Source organism: Falco rusticolus, chromosome 5 (genome assembly GCF_015220075.1).
Source record: "Falco rusticolus isolate bFalRus1 chromosome 5, bFalRus1.pri, whole genome shotgun sequence".
NCBI classification, from domain to species: domain Eukaryota; kingdom Metazoa; phylum Chordata; class Aves; order Falconiformes; family Falconidae; genus Falco; species Falco rusticolus.
The window spans coordinates 85,443,579-85,457,195 of record NC_051191.1 but is presented as its reverse complement, the minus strand read 5'-3'; the positions used below and the strand labels follow the sequence as shown (position 1 = coordinate 85,457,195).

Genomic DNA, 13,617 nt, shown 5'->3' with positions numbered 1-13,617 from the left:
CTCCAAGACGTTACTGCCCAAGAGTACTCTGGGCAAAGGGTATACTGTAGATTTTGTGGATATCATTCTTCAGTGTCCTGACTCATGAGACTATGGGCCTTGTCATGATTTCTGATACTACCAGAGAAATACTTTGTCAGCAACAACCTCTCAGTACCTGTTGTATTTGATTTCCACCAGTAGCCTTGTTTTACCTTTTATAATCATTCTGTTAATGGTTCTTTCCAATTGGTTAGATGCTGTCTAGATAAACTGTAAGAGAAATAAATAGCAAATTTTCCCCAGAGGTCTAGAAATTGCCTTCAGTTTTCCCCTACCAAAGACGTCCAGTCAACAAGCTTCAGGACTGAAGTGAACACAACCTAGGAAATAGCAAAGGTCCAACTACAGACTCCAATGCTTTATTACTACTCTAATCCATTATTGCTCACCAGTTTCTCCCAGAGAATTACACAGAAGCCCATCCCCATCATCTTAACGTGGATGCCCTCAGAGACACAAACTTTCTGCTGATCAAGGCCTTTATAGGTCAGAAGTTATGTTTAATCTGGTATCTAAGCAAGTGACCCTCTACCACTGAGGTAAGCAGGTGATTTCATTAGTATTTTGGAGCTGGGGAGCAAAGGGCAGAAGTATAGGATATCCTGTGAGGTCTGGGAATAATTGTCAGGCCACAGAAGGGGCAGTAGCAACTTAAAAACCCCGCAGGGCTCTTTCCAGCACAACTTCTTACTTAGGCAAGGATCCAATGGACAGATATGCCTGATACATTCTCAAAGCTCCCCCAGGTTATGTGGTTTTGCTTCTGATTATGCTAAATTTTCCAGAGAGGGGTGGACAATATGCACTAAACCAGGCATACAGAACAGGGTTGGTACCAGTTCCCGAGCCTGAGAAGGACATGCCAGGGGTCCATCATGTCTGCCCTATTCCTCATGTTCTTTCCAAGTACCTGGGAGGCCTCTTTGGACATGGGCTCAGAACTCCACTCCTGCTAATGGCTGAGCACCTCTTCACCAGAAAAAGCATCAACAGCACAAATATAAAAAGACATACATTGCTACCACTTTGCAGAAATCTTGGGGAAGGACGGTATAATTTTTAGCATTTTCAGTGCTAAAGAAAGAATGTTTCTTCCTCTAGCTCAGAATAAGAAAACTATCTCTGATATGAAACACAGACAAGAAGAGACTCCTGCCTCATTTGAGCTCTGCTGTGGGGTTTATCAGCTACAAATCAGCCCTGTGAAGAGAGGCAAGGCAAAGAAGGCACAGGAAGCCCAGCTCTGCAAAAAGGCAGGTGATAGAAGCTCTCCAGCTTCCAGGACGCAATGTGCCGGACCAAGGGGGAGCCACAGCACAGCTGAGAGCAGTGCCTCTGGCTGCTGAAGATGTACTGGTACAACAGGAATCTGGCACAAGCCAGACCGTTCGGAAGACCTATCGGAGACAGACATGAGCAGACTTGAATGTGGAGTGCAATAATCACTTGTGCCTTGCGTGAGAAGACCACAAATGCAATGGGGGGTGTGTGTGTGTCAGACTGTCCTTTAGAACACGGCACCATTAAACACCAGGGCCAGGGCTCTGTGCCCAGGCTGTTTCTTTCTAACTTTGTCACGGTCTTAGCCAGACACTGAGATCACATCAGAGACCAGGTCAGAACACCAGGTGTTCATATGAGGCATGGGAAACAGAAGTTGTGGAGGTCAGTTGAGGAAGGGTCACATTGCTTCCTGAAATGGCATGTAGGCCAAGTGTTTATCACAACTGACCGGGGACTAAGTGCTGCATTAACCCAACATATCAGAAGCAGTCACAATGCAGAACCACTCTTCCAAAGATAAACATGCTCCAGGATAATATGACAGAAAGAGCTGGCCAGAGACCAAGTTCTCTGGAATTTAGCAAGCCTCATACTGACATTAGGGAGGAGAAAAAAAAAACCAAACAAACAACTTATGAGAACTGAGTATCAAACTTACAACTTATCTTATAAGCTAAACATTAAACTTACAAAAAGTAAATAGCAAATATCATTGAGGACCCAGAATATACACACAGTTTTTCTGCAAGTGCTTGAAAGAAGGGACTACATCCCTTTGTAATGCCTCTTCTGCTCAATCCTGACATTTTTCTCAACATGACATTTAAAAGCAAATAGTGTCACCATTCATTGATGATTTCTACTCACAGCAACATTGTATGGGAGTTTTAACATTTCATTCAGACATGTAATTCTAAGAGCTGACTGAAACTTTTCTCGTTATTATTCCCAGCGATTTAGACACTTTTTCTCATTAGAATTAAAAATATATGCTAAAAAGAGCACAATATAATAATGCAGTTGAGATCACTGCCTCTTATCCTATCATTGGTAATGATTTTAGCACCATTAAAAAGGATGTTTATAGTGCCCAGCTTAGCAAGCCAGAAATAAAACTACGAGGTAACTATTAGGGTTTGCAGACATGCCTTCATCCAGGTTTCTCTCAGTGATGAGATTGCAAACCTAGTAACACTACTGGAGCCAGAGTTAGTTCCTATTTACAAGAGTTAAAAGGCAGAATTTCTACTACAGGAATATGTGCATTAACAAGAAGTTAATAACAAATAGAGTATTCTTGCCAGCATAATTCAGGAGAACATTAACATATCTAATAACATTCTAATACATAATAATCCTTACCCACCTGTGCCAGTCTAAGACTTCAGCTGAACTAAAGCAAGGGCTCTGCCTTACTGTTCTCTCATCTAGTACAAAGTGGAAACTCCACTGGCCATAGATAGAACAGCAGCAGTCTAGGGCTGAGAAATACCCACATCAGGTGGGGTAACTATCAGGGGTAGGAATAAAGTTACTCTCTCACCACTCTCCTGTCAGAGAAAAGCAGGGTCAGAAGGCTTCTTCTTTCTGTAGGCCAGTCCAGGGGACAGCAGCCCAGTCCAGATCATTAGACCAGTTCATGGTGGTAAGGCTGCTCCAAGGTCATGCCAGGAAGTTAATCCATAAGTCAAGGTCAGGTCTGGTAAAAGTAACAAGGGTCAGACACAGGCCATCACCTTCACAGCCACAAGACATATCTGGGAATCAAGCTGTAAAAACCGTTCAGAGCAAGACACAGGCAGGGCTAACTTGGACATCAGCATCTCTACGGGGCAGCTCAAACCAGAACCAAGGACCCACATCCAGGCTTAAATAGCACTCCTGGCCCCGTGGGTAGAGAGTGGGTGGGCGCCCAGGTGAGGCCAGTCAGGGCCATTAAGGCTTGTTAGTGCACCCTGACAACTAGGAACATAAAGGGCAAACTAGCTGTACCGAGATGAGCTTTATAAATTTACCCAGAAACAGTTATTGTCACTAGGTGCTTTTGCAGCTGCATCTAGAGCTACACAGAGCATAGTCACTCTTGAGGGCTGAAATGTAAATATGGAAAGAGGGGAGAGACTAGCTGCTCTGAGTTCTGCATCAGTAGGGTAGCCACAAAATGGGTTGCTTCTCGTGGGGCTGTAAAATAGGCTGTGTGTCACTCATAGCTACCACCGAGCAGGAGAGCCTTGGGCTGGAGGGCTGGGCTTAAACTGGACATACTGCTAGGGCTTCATATAGGCTTTGTCACCCTCCAGGCTTTTATTCACAACCAGAATTGTTTCTTGCTTCAGGTTTTTTTCATTCCTTGGGTAATAATCAGCCTGGAGAAAGCCATGCTTGTCTCAGTACAAAAGGAATTAAAAAATCTACAAGTTCTAACCTGGCCAACAGGGCAAAAGGACCTCCTAGCTGGGGTGATGGGGGACTGTCCAGTGCCAAATCTTCAGGATAAGACTACAAATATTCACAATGCAGCTAGCGTAACTATGCAAAAATAAGTAGTGCCTGCCTGATTTTTTGCTTATTGATATCTGTCTTTCCATCAGTAGGCTGGTTGGCCCTAGTTTATTCTTACTGCACGTGGTATTTCCACTCATGCATATCATACTTTTTCCTGTGAAGTAATTTGTTTAACATCTATACATCAGGAGGTTATCTTACAGTGCATCAAACAGTTTATTCATTTCACATGTTGCCTGATAGTGTCATCAAAATGCAACATGTTATGAGGCAGGGCAAGCACAAACATCCCTCTGAACCAGTGAGTCTCAGCTTTTGCAGGTGGGTAGACCATTCCAAAATTTTTGGAATATTTGGAAAAATATTTAATTATGAGATTCCTTTGATTATATGGCACAGTAAAAATTGTGCCTGCATTCTGTAGAACTGGCCCATTCATATACACCATGTTGAAAAGCGACTACAAATTCAATCTTGTATTTAAAAACAATGAGTTAAATCACATCTATCAAGTACATGAGAAGCAATGTTCCTCACAGCGAATTAAGTTCTGCTTATTCTGGGTGTTCTGCCATGGGGTTCAAGCAGCAATACTTACGATGCTTAAATTCTTAAATCTTTAGATTTAGTGAGAAAAATCTCACTATATTGTTTTTTACTATTTTTTCTTATGATCAAATGTACAGAAGAATGAACTTCCTTTCATTAGACAAGGATGAATCTTCACAGCGGTATACATACAGGTGAATGTCAGGATGGGTAAAAAAATTATCACAACATCTTCCAATTTTAATATTTTAAAATAAACCTACATATAATGATGAACAATCACTATGCCTTACCTATTCCAGCAGTTACCTTAGCTAAAAATCATGAAGCTCCCCAGAAAGTAAACCTTCAAAAATACTTTAACCCCCCCCCTTCCCCCCCCCCCAATCCCACTCCTTCGAACAAATAACATTTTTTTTCGTTGGGTAGAACAAAATATTTCATTCCACTCTACAATGTATTTCAGAAAGAGGGCAGCATTGTCTGGCTTGACCACAAGGTGGAGATGAAAGGGCAACTAGGGTGGGTTTTTTTTAATCTACTGAAAATCACGCACAAGTGAAATGCTTATTATCCCAACTGCCTACTCTTATGCACTGGACGGTGACAAAACCAATGACTATCAGACACCATGTTTTGAAACAGCTGGGAAAGAGATTAAAAAAAACATTTCAATTCACTGTGAATTCTAGCAAAACCTGTGGGATAGAATGGAGAAAAAGGGATAGTTTTCACCTTTAGAAGAAGCTTAACACCCACCTCTTAGATCCTACTGCTAAAACAGCTGAAAAGTAGAGTAGAATATAAGTAGATGCAATGGGAGAATGATGCAACACAGATGAGATGTTCCTTGTAAAGTAATTTCTGGTCTTTCGGTGTTTCTGGTGAAACAGTACCTGGTGACATGTTTATCAGCAGAGAAACCCAACCAGGGAGAAAAGGTGGCTGGTCACTTTGCAGAATTTTTCTCACAGATGGTACGGATGGTAGAAAGTCCATGCTGAATGGGGAAAGCAATGCAAGAAATCTTAGTTACTTCAGCTGTCTGAAGGACAGTTGTTTTTAAGGCAGTCACATGATTTGAGTTCTCAGATAATTATTGTTACCCATCAAGACAGCACCTGTGGAAAGATTTGGAGTATCTGTAGGGTGCAGAGCCTGGGCTGAACTCCATGTTGCAAAGTGTTATCCATTTTCTGTTGGTTCTGATCCTTCTGGACTTAGATTTAAAACTTTGATTCTCACAGAAATCGAACATTAATATGTACCAAAAAGCCTCTGTGATTTCAAGGCATTAACTCTATATGACATTTCATATACAGCCGTGCTATCTTCTAGATAGCATGTACCAAGTCTCGGCAGGCAGCTGTTGCAGATGACGATATAAACAATGTATATATCCCAATCCACCTTGAAAGAAAGCAGAATGTTTAATCACAGAAGATTTAATCTGATGTTGAATTCAGTTTAGGCAGTGATTTGGATCACAACAATCTATTGATAAAGTGATTTTGGGAGAAGAAAAGCTGCCATACTCCTGCTGCACACTCACTGACAACATTTGTAAGCTGCTGTTGGTATTTATAGCTTATCACGGTAAAGAGTTGCTCTTTACAGAGCTCATGTTGTAAGTTGCTGTCACAATCAAAGGGCACAGGGTTCAGAAAGCCATCCCGGAGTGGGAAGCTTAGAAAGCTCAGCTCAATACCACCCTTCAGTCTCATCAAAATTCAAGTTGCAGTATTTCCTGGATTTTAGTGCTGTTTCATTCTACTTTCAGCATTTTCATCCCAAAGAGCGGTTACAGCAGTTTCTAAAGAAAGAACAGAGCAATGTGAGGCAACACGTCATTGCTAGTCCCCAAATTACAATTTTTGAGCTTCTGACTCACTGCTTCTTTCTTAATACTGTTCAGACGAGCTTGCCAAGCACCGGAGAGATGCAAATTCTAAATGTCAGCATTTGTATTCACCAACAGCTAGTTTAGAAATTCTGACCTGATTAAAACATTACAAAGCCAAATTTATTGTAACTACTAGAATTTTACCATCATGTTCTTCTCTTCACCTGAAGTGTTCCTGGTATTGCCAAGTTCCCAGATTAAATGATATTTAGAGTTCTTCTGCCCCAGCTGGAGTCATATGCCTCTGAGTTCTCATATTTTAGATGACGTTACAGAACAAAACCACCCAAGCAAATGCATTTCTTTTGAAGTCATATGATTTGTGGCCAGCAAGTTGAGAAATTATTTTTCAATCTCCAGGGCTGGCAAGACTCTATTTTCCAGATCACAGAGATGCTATACCCCGCCACATCCCATGCTGTTCTTAGTGTACATCGCTACCAACCATAGGCTGGTATTTCCCTGTGCCAGACAGGTTTTGTTTGTTCTGGTGTAGCAAGCCAGGCTGATTCCTAGTCATATATTAGTATTAAAAAGATTAACTGTTCAGGTTAGCAAGTCTGCTTACACGGGAGAAGCCCATGTATTCTCAGTTCCCAATACCTGCATTCCTGTGGTGGTTTGACCCTGACTGAGTGCCAGGTGTCCACCAAAGCCACTCTGTCACTCCCCTCCTCAACCAGACAGGGGAGAGAAAATATAACATCATAACATAAGGATTGTATGTGTAGAATATATGTAGCCTTGGGATTTGAACTCTGACAGAAACAGTTTTTATAATTAACTTATAAAAAGTATAAGTGACAGAATGAGCCAGTAGCAAAACTGGAAGAGAGATCTTTACCTCCAGCCTGTCCTGGATCACCCAGATCAAGTCTCCTGCTTTCCTGAGAAAGTGGCAAGGATAGCACCATGAAATCAGGAAATTCCATCCTACACATTAAGAACATTGATACTATTAGGAAAAATCAAGGCTTGATGAACAAACTAACCTTTCTGGAGTTATGAGATTTTTTTAGATTTTCACATCTTAAACTAATTGTAACTGAACTATTTTATACCTAACATAACTGAGATGGACTAGACTTGGCTAACAACCAAATGCCCACCTAGCTGCTCACTTACTACTCACACCCTCAGCAGTAGAGAAGGAGAAAATAGGAAGAACAGGAATGAGGAAAGTCATAGATCAACATGAAAACAAGGTGATTGCTTATCAAGTATCCTCATTTTCTGTGGAAGTATAGCTGTCTTTGGGAAGCCCTTCTGATGCAGATGCATAAAACAACAATGAACTTAGCATATATTGTTAATCACTGTTGTAACCTTCCTGCACATGTGGGCCATGATTGACTGAAATTATCTATAGACAGTAACAAGAGCAATACACACACCCACACATAGAAAGTTCATTACTGTATGCCTGGTCCACACCTCAGAAAGACTGTAGATTTTGAAAGTTACAGGGAACATTCAGACCTGGCAACACTTTGAGTTCTATATCTTTCTCCAAGTGTAGTGGGGAATGTATTTTGCACAGAAAATCCTCCTAAACTGCAGTCTATCATTTCAGAGTAGCATTAAAAACCTGGTCACATATTAGCAAATCCCTCCGCCATGAGATATTTCAAATTTGAATCACGTTTCTCTTTACTTCCTTCTTTATTTCTTCAGGTGATGTTAAATGCAGTCAGAATTGAAAGGGAGAGAAACCAGTTTTTAGAAAAAGGCAGAGAGATTAGGATTCAGACTTGGTATTATTATGACTAGAAATTAGTTTCTGTTTCCCTTGATCACCACCATGCAGGAACAGCAGGATGCCTTACCTCATCTCGTACCAACTTCAAGGCAAGAAAAGGAAGTAACTTTTCATTCGCTGCATAAATGGGCTGTGTATGTTCTTCTCACTACATATTGCTGAAATAAGAAAACAAGCAAAACTCCATAAATTATCAGATAATCATGAATTGAGGAAACATTAGAAATCAGAACAATGCAGGTGCAGTACTGAAAGGGATATTAAGCTTCATGTACTGTCACTTAAACCAATACCTATCTCCTGAAGATTAGCAAGTGTCTTGCACCTTTCTGTGAACGATTTGATGCTGAACTTTCCTTCACTAGAAATGTCCATTCTATTAGATTCATCTTCTCTCAGCCTTACTGGCGTTTATGAAGCAAAATAAGACAGAAATAACTGTCCAAACACCAAACCAGGCAGAAGAATTTCCTGCTTCTGCTTACATGTTGCAGAAAATGAAATAAGTGCCTCTACACCCTGCAAATGTTTCCATACACCAGCTTCTTTCCACTAACCTCCATTGATTTATGTCAGGGAAGAATTTCCCACAGATTTCTCATGTTTCCTTACTCCAGCTACTTGAAATAATAGAGGACAAATCACATAGAGCCTTAGTGTTCTGTGCAGCCACACTGGGGATAATAGACACAGCACGGCGTGCAGGGTAGTGCAGAGGTCAGTCCCAGCCTAACTGAGCTAGTGGATTTCCAGGCCACATCATTAGAAGTGCTGCAAATGGCGTTCAAATGCAGAACTTCCTCCTTCATATCCATAGTTTGCCCACCCTCAACTGGGAGACTGCTAGGAAGCATCTCCACTGGAAGAAAAAAAAATGATAGCCTCAGGCTTTGCTGTCAAGTGAAGATAACCGGTTCATTCCTCCAGCCAAGGATTTCAGCGTTTTAAGGAATCAGAGAAGTAAAACATCTTCTTCCTATTGCTCAAGAAGAGCCTTAACAATTACTTATTTCTGGGCAACCTCCTGACCAAAGAAAAGAGGGGTTGACTCCAATGCTTTGGACCTCTGGCACAGAGGGCAGCTAAGATTCAACTGGAGGCTCCTGCTCCTTTCCTCTCACCAAACCTCTCTCACTTCATCCGGTCCTCTGAGTCACTTCCTCCTGACTTTTCACTCATCTGCTCTCAGAGCACTTCTCCAAGTAAGCCAGTTGTCTTGGCCCACTCTGGAGCAGGGTTCAAGGGAAGCCCTGCTGGGAGGTAGGCTAGAACATAACCACAACATTATCACAATGCCAAGCTCCTACGAACTGTCGTCTGTGCAGGAGTTTGGGGCAGGTAAACATCACGCATATTAGTGATCTTAATGCTGACTTCAAAAGAGCCACAACATGTCATACCAGCAGGACCTGGTGTGTGTCAGTGATCCCAGAACCAGCTCCAAGCAAGCTGGTATGTCATTGCATTGCACTGGCTGGAATCATTCGTCCCCACCAGGTAGCAGTTTGTTGCATGAACAAGTTGCCGTGCCCCGGCTACGTGCAGCGCTGTGCTGACTCGACTGTACCGCTTCTATTTCTGAAGCAGCTCGAAGGCAGCTCAGGGGAGCTCTGCACTGTCAGCAACTGCACAGCATGGACGCGGCCCGCAGAGGCTATTGAAACAGGAATCCAAGGAGTGATGGGAAGCAATATTTCAAACTAGGCTGGACGGTGGTGGTTCGTACGTTTTGCCCCTGCACCCAGCACCCCCAGAAGTACTTTGAAACACGAGTAATATTTTATTTACCTATACATGTGTATAAAAGGTGCGCAGCAGCTCTGAATTCAAAGTCAGGCTTTCCAATTTCAGTCTTGCTATTAAACACAAGCTTCCCTGAAGGGAGAGGGACTCCGGGAATATGGGCTTCACCTCAGTCTTACCTACCCTCCAGTAGGAGTTGTGTAAAAGAAACCATATTCTCATTAGGACTTTCAGGTGTGTGGGTGTTTCCAGGAATAAACAACACCCAACCACAGAACAACCAGGAAGCAGCTTTATAAGCATATTATGTTGCTTTGCGGGCACAAAGTTTATGCATTTTATCTCCATAGCCAGCCTACCACATTATGCCATTCTACAAGGGGACCTGCCATGTGGTGGGACCCATGGTATGCTGAAAGCAAGAGCTGGAGTTACAGTCTGCAATTGCAGACATTCAGACAACCAAATCCTGGGCAGACCTGTCAATCACGTTCCAGGTAGACTGGATGAACTCTGTTAGAGTTAAGAACTGGAATAGTTGGACGAACAGCCAGAGTAAAGTGTATCAGCAAGGTAGATACAGGAGAAATCTTACATCTGCCCACACAAGAGGTGATGCTATCCAATAATTTTGCTTTCTCTTTCACATACACTGATATGCAAAAATAATGTATTTTGTTACGGAATATGCAAATAATACTTATGAAATTACTTTTCCTTTATTATAAATGTAACAGGTTCTAGGCTCTAAGATGGGTCATCAAAAGGCCGGAAATTCACTAAGTGTGACACACACTGCTACCTCTGAAAGAATTACAGTGGGTTTAATGCCCTATACATCAGACAAGGCCACTGTGTAGTGTAATCCAGCCTTAATTTCACTTCCTTGCCAAATTTCTAGACAAAACCATTGTACTTCATTGCTGGGGTGAGTACTGAGTGAGTAAAACAGATCTGTCATTACACAAAGAATCACGATGCTTTTCCAGAACCATTCGCAGCTTCAGAGATAATTGGATTCACTATGTACAGCCTGTTGAGTTATCTGTATGGTTCCAAGATTTAGGATCCTCAGCTGACACGGAAAGAGACAGCAGGGAGAATTCTTACATGGAGAAAGTAGCTCCATAAGTCAACAGAACTAGGCCATCTTAAAAGTTTATAACAGCTGAGGTTCCAGCGCTCTGATATGCATGTCATTGTTGGAAATTAAGTCCTTGGAAAGAATGTAATTTCTGTCTGCACCTTGTTAATTAAAATCCAGCTTTACAGCTCCTGCACTACTTGTTGAATGAGTTACTAGCATGGAATCTGCTGTCAGCAAGGACTTTAGGCAGAGCAAAACCACTTCAAACAGAGCAGATCACAGACTCTGCCTTTGTCAAATAATATCTGATGACATTATGATGATTAACATAAAATGGGTCTGCAATAACCCACACTGAAAACCACAGGCAGAGCCCAGATCTGTGCTCTCAGAACACAGAAGACAGGGAAAGTTCAGTCTCCACAAAAGCTGTGATGGCTCTGCGTGGCACCTTATAACAAACTATGCTTGAGTTTTCTTCGCTGCTGTGCAGAAAGGCGCACTTACCGAAAGCGTATCTTTAATTGCACCTTGTTGGGAACATCTTCATCCCCAGCTACATCTCAGGCTTCAGCTATCACAGTTTATCCCTCTCCTCTTCCTTTCCATCAAATGCATGCTACATTTCTGACTGATGCAGCCAGCAAACCCTGACAGCTTTCCCTCCTCTACATGCATTATTGCTCCATCTAGGCCAACCTCTGTCCCCCACTGGCCTTTCTCAGGGTCATTCCTGTCATGGGATCCTGTCTCTCAATGTGTCACTGAGAGGACAGGCTCCAGTGAATAACAAATGAAATACTCGTCACTTCTTGTGGTGAATTTATGTTTTCAGTCATGTTCTGCCACAGACTTCTCATATCTGACTTGCCAAGTTCTGTTGCCTGTAGCAGAATTTTAGAAGGAACTGTTTCAGTACTTCCCAGATTCAGTCCTCCTCAGATTTCTAGACATCATCATATCCCTATGGATGTGATCATCAAGATAGCAACTGTGTCTCCACCAGCTAACAAGAAAGAAACACAAGCTTTCCTAGGCCTTGTGGGATTCTGGAGAATGCATATTCCAGATTATAGTCAGTTTGTGAGCCCTCTCTATTGAGTAATTGAAAGAAGAACTATTTTGGCTGGGGCCTTGAGACACAACAAACCTTTGAGCAGATCAGACAGGAGGTGACTCATGTTGTAGCTCTTGGGCCTCTCTGGACAGGACCAGCTGTGCAAAATGTACTCTACACTGCAGCTGAGGAGCATGGTCTCACCTGAAGCCTTTGGCAGAAAACATCAGGAGAAACCCAAGGCTGACCACTAGTGTTTTGGAGCCAGGGTATTGAGGATCAGAAGCCCACTATGCCCTGACTGAAAAAGAGATACTAGCAGCATGTGAGGGGGTTCAAGTCACTTCAGAAGTTGTTGGTACAGAAGCATATCTCCTCTTGGCACCATGATTGCCTGTATGTTCAAAGGAAACATCCCCTCTGCACATCACCCAGCCAGCACTACATGAAGTAAGTGGGTAGTGTTGATCGTGCAGTGGGCTCGACTGGTGAAACCCAGCCACCCAGGAATCCTGGAAGAGATCATGGACTGGCCAGGAAGCAGAGATTTTTAAGTATTGCCTGGTAAGGTGGCTCATGCCCAGGAGACACAACCATATAACGAGTTATCAGCAGATGAAAGGCATTATGTTCTGTTTACTGATGGATCCTGTTGTCTTGTAGGGAACTGTTGGAAGTGGAAGCTGCTGTGTGGAGTCCCACACAGCAAGTCATTGAAGCCACTGAAGGAGAAGGTGAGTCAACAGTTTGCAGAATTGAAAGCCACCCAACAAGCCCTAGGGACTGCTGATTAACAGAAGTGGCCAGTACTCTGTACTGACTCATGGATGGTGGCTAATGCCCTATGGAGGTGGCTGCAGCAGAGGAAGGCCAACTGGTAGTGCAGAGGTAAATCCATCTGGGCTGCTGCACTGTGGCAAGACATCGCTGCCTGGGTAGAAAACATCACTCTAAATGTATGTCATGTGGTTGCTTACATGCCCAAAAGCCGTGTCACTGAAGAACATTGAAACAATGAACAGGTAGACAAGGCTGTCAAAATTGAAGTAGCTCAGGTGGACCTGGACTGGGAGTGTAAGGGTGAGTTATTTGTAGCTTGATGGACCTACAAACTATGGGGACATCTAAGGAGAGAGGCAAAATACAGATGGGCTCCTGATCAAGGCATGGACCTGACCATGGAGGCCAACACACAGGCCACTTGTGAATGTGAAACATGCCAGCATCAAGCAAGCTACATAAGCAAAATGTCCCTGGAACAGAGGGTGGTGGCTGGGTTCTCAATATGGCAAGGCCTGGCAAATTGACCATATTAGACCACCACCATGGACACGCCAAGGCAAGGGCTACATACTCACTGTGGTGAAAGCAGCTACCATTTGGCTAGAAACATACCCTGTGCGTGGCATTGCCCAAAAGACCATCTTGTTTTGCCTGTGACAGTAACTGTTCAGTGATCTCCCTGTCTTTATCCTGATCCATGAGCCTTCCATTGCATTTTTCTCCCCTGTGTCCTGTTGACGAGGTGGAGTAACAGAAAGGCTTGGTGGGTACCTGGCAGCCAGCCAAGGTCAATCCACCAGACCTTCTCATGTGAGCTCCTCACTTGTGGCTAGAAACCCAGGCTTCAACCAGAAAGTTGCTCACAAAGCATCTTAATGACATCTTGAATAGCATTGGCCTAGCAA

General features: G+C 42.9%; 1 long non-coding RNA gene across 1 annotated transcript; it reads right to left on the bottom strand.

Moving 5' to 3' along the window:
* Positions 1-5,965: 5,965 nt before the first annotated feature.
* On the bottom strand, positions 5,966-8,196 carry LOC119149428. The gene is made up of 3 exons (XR_005104686.1): positions 8,110-8,196; positions 7,128-7,216; positions 5,966-6,193 (listed from the first exon to the last, which is right to left on the bottom strand). It is a non-coding gene; the product is annotated as an uncharacterized LOC119149428 (long non-coding RNA).
* Between the last annotated feature and the right edge of the window lie 5,421 nt (positions 8,197-13,617).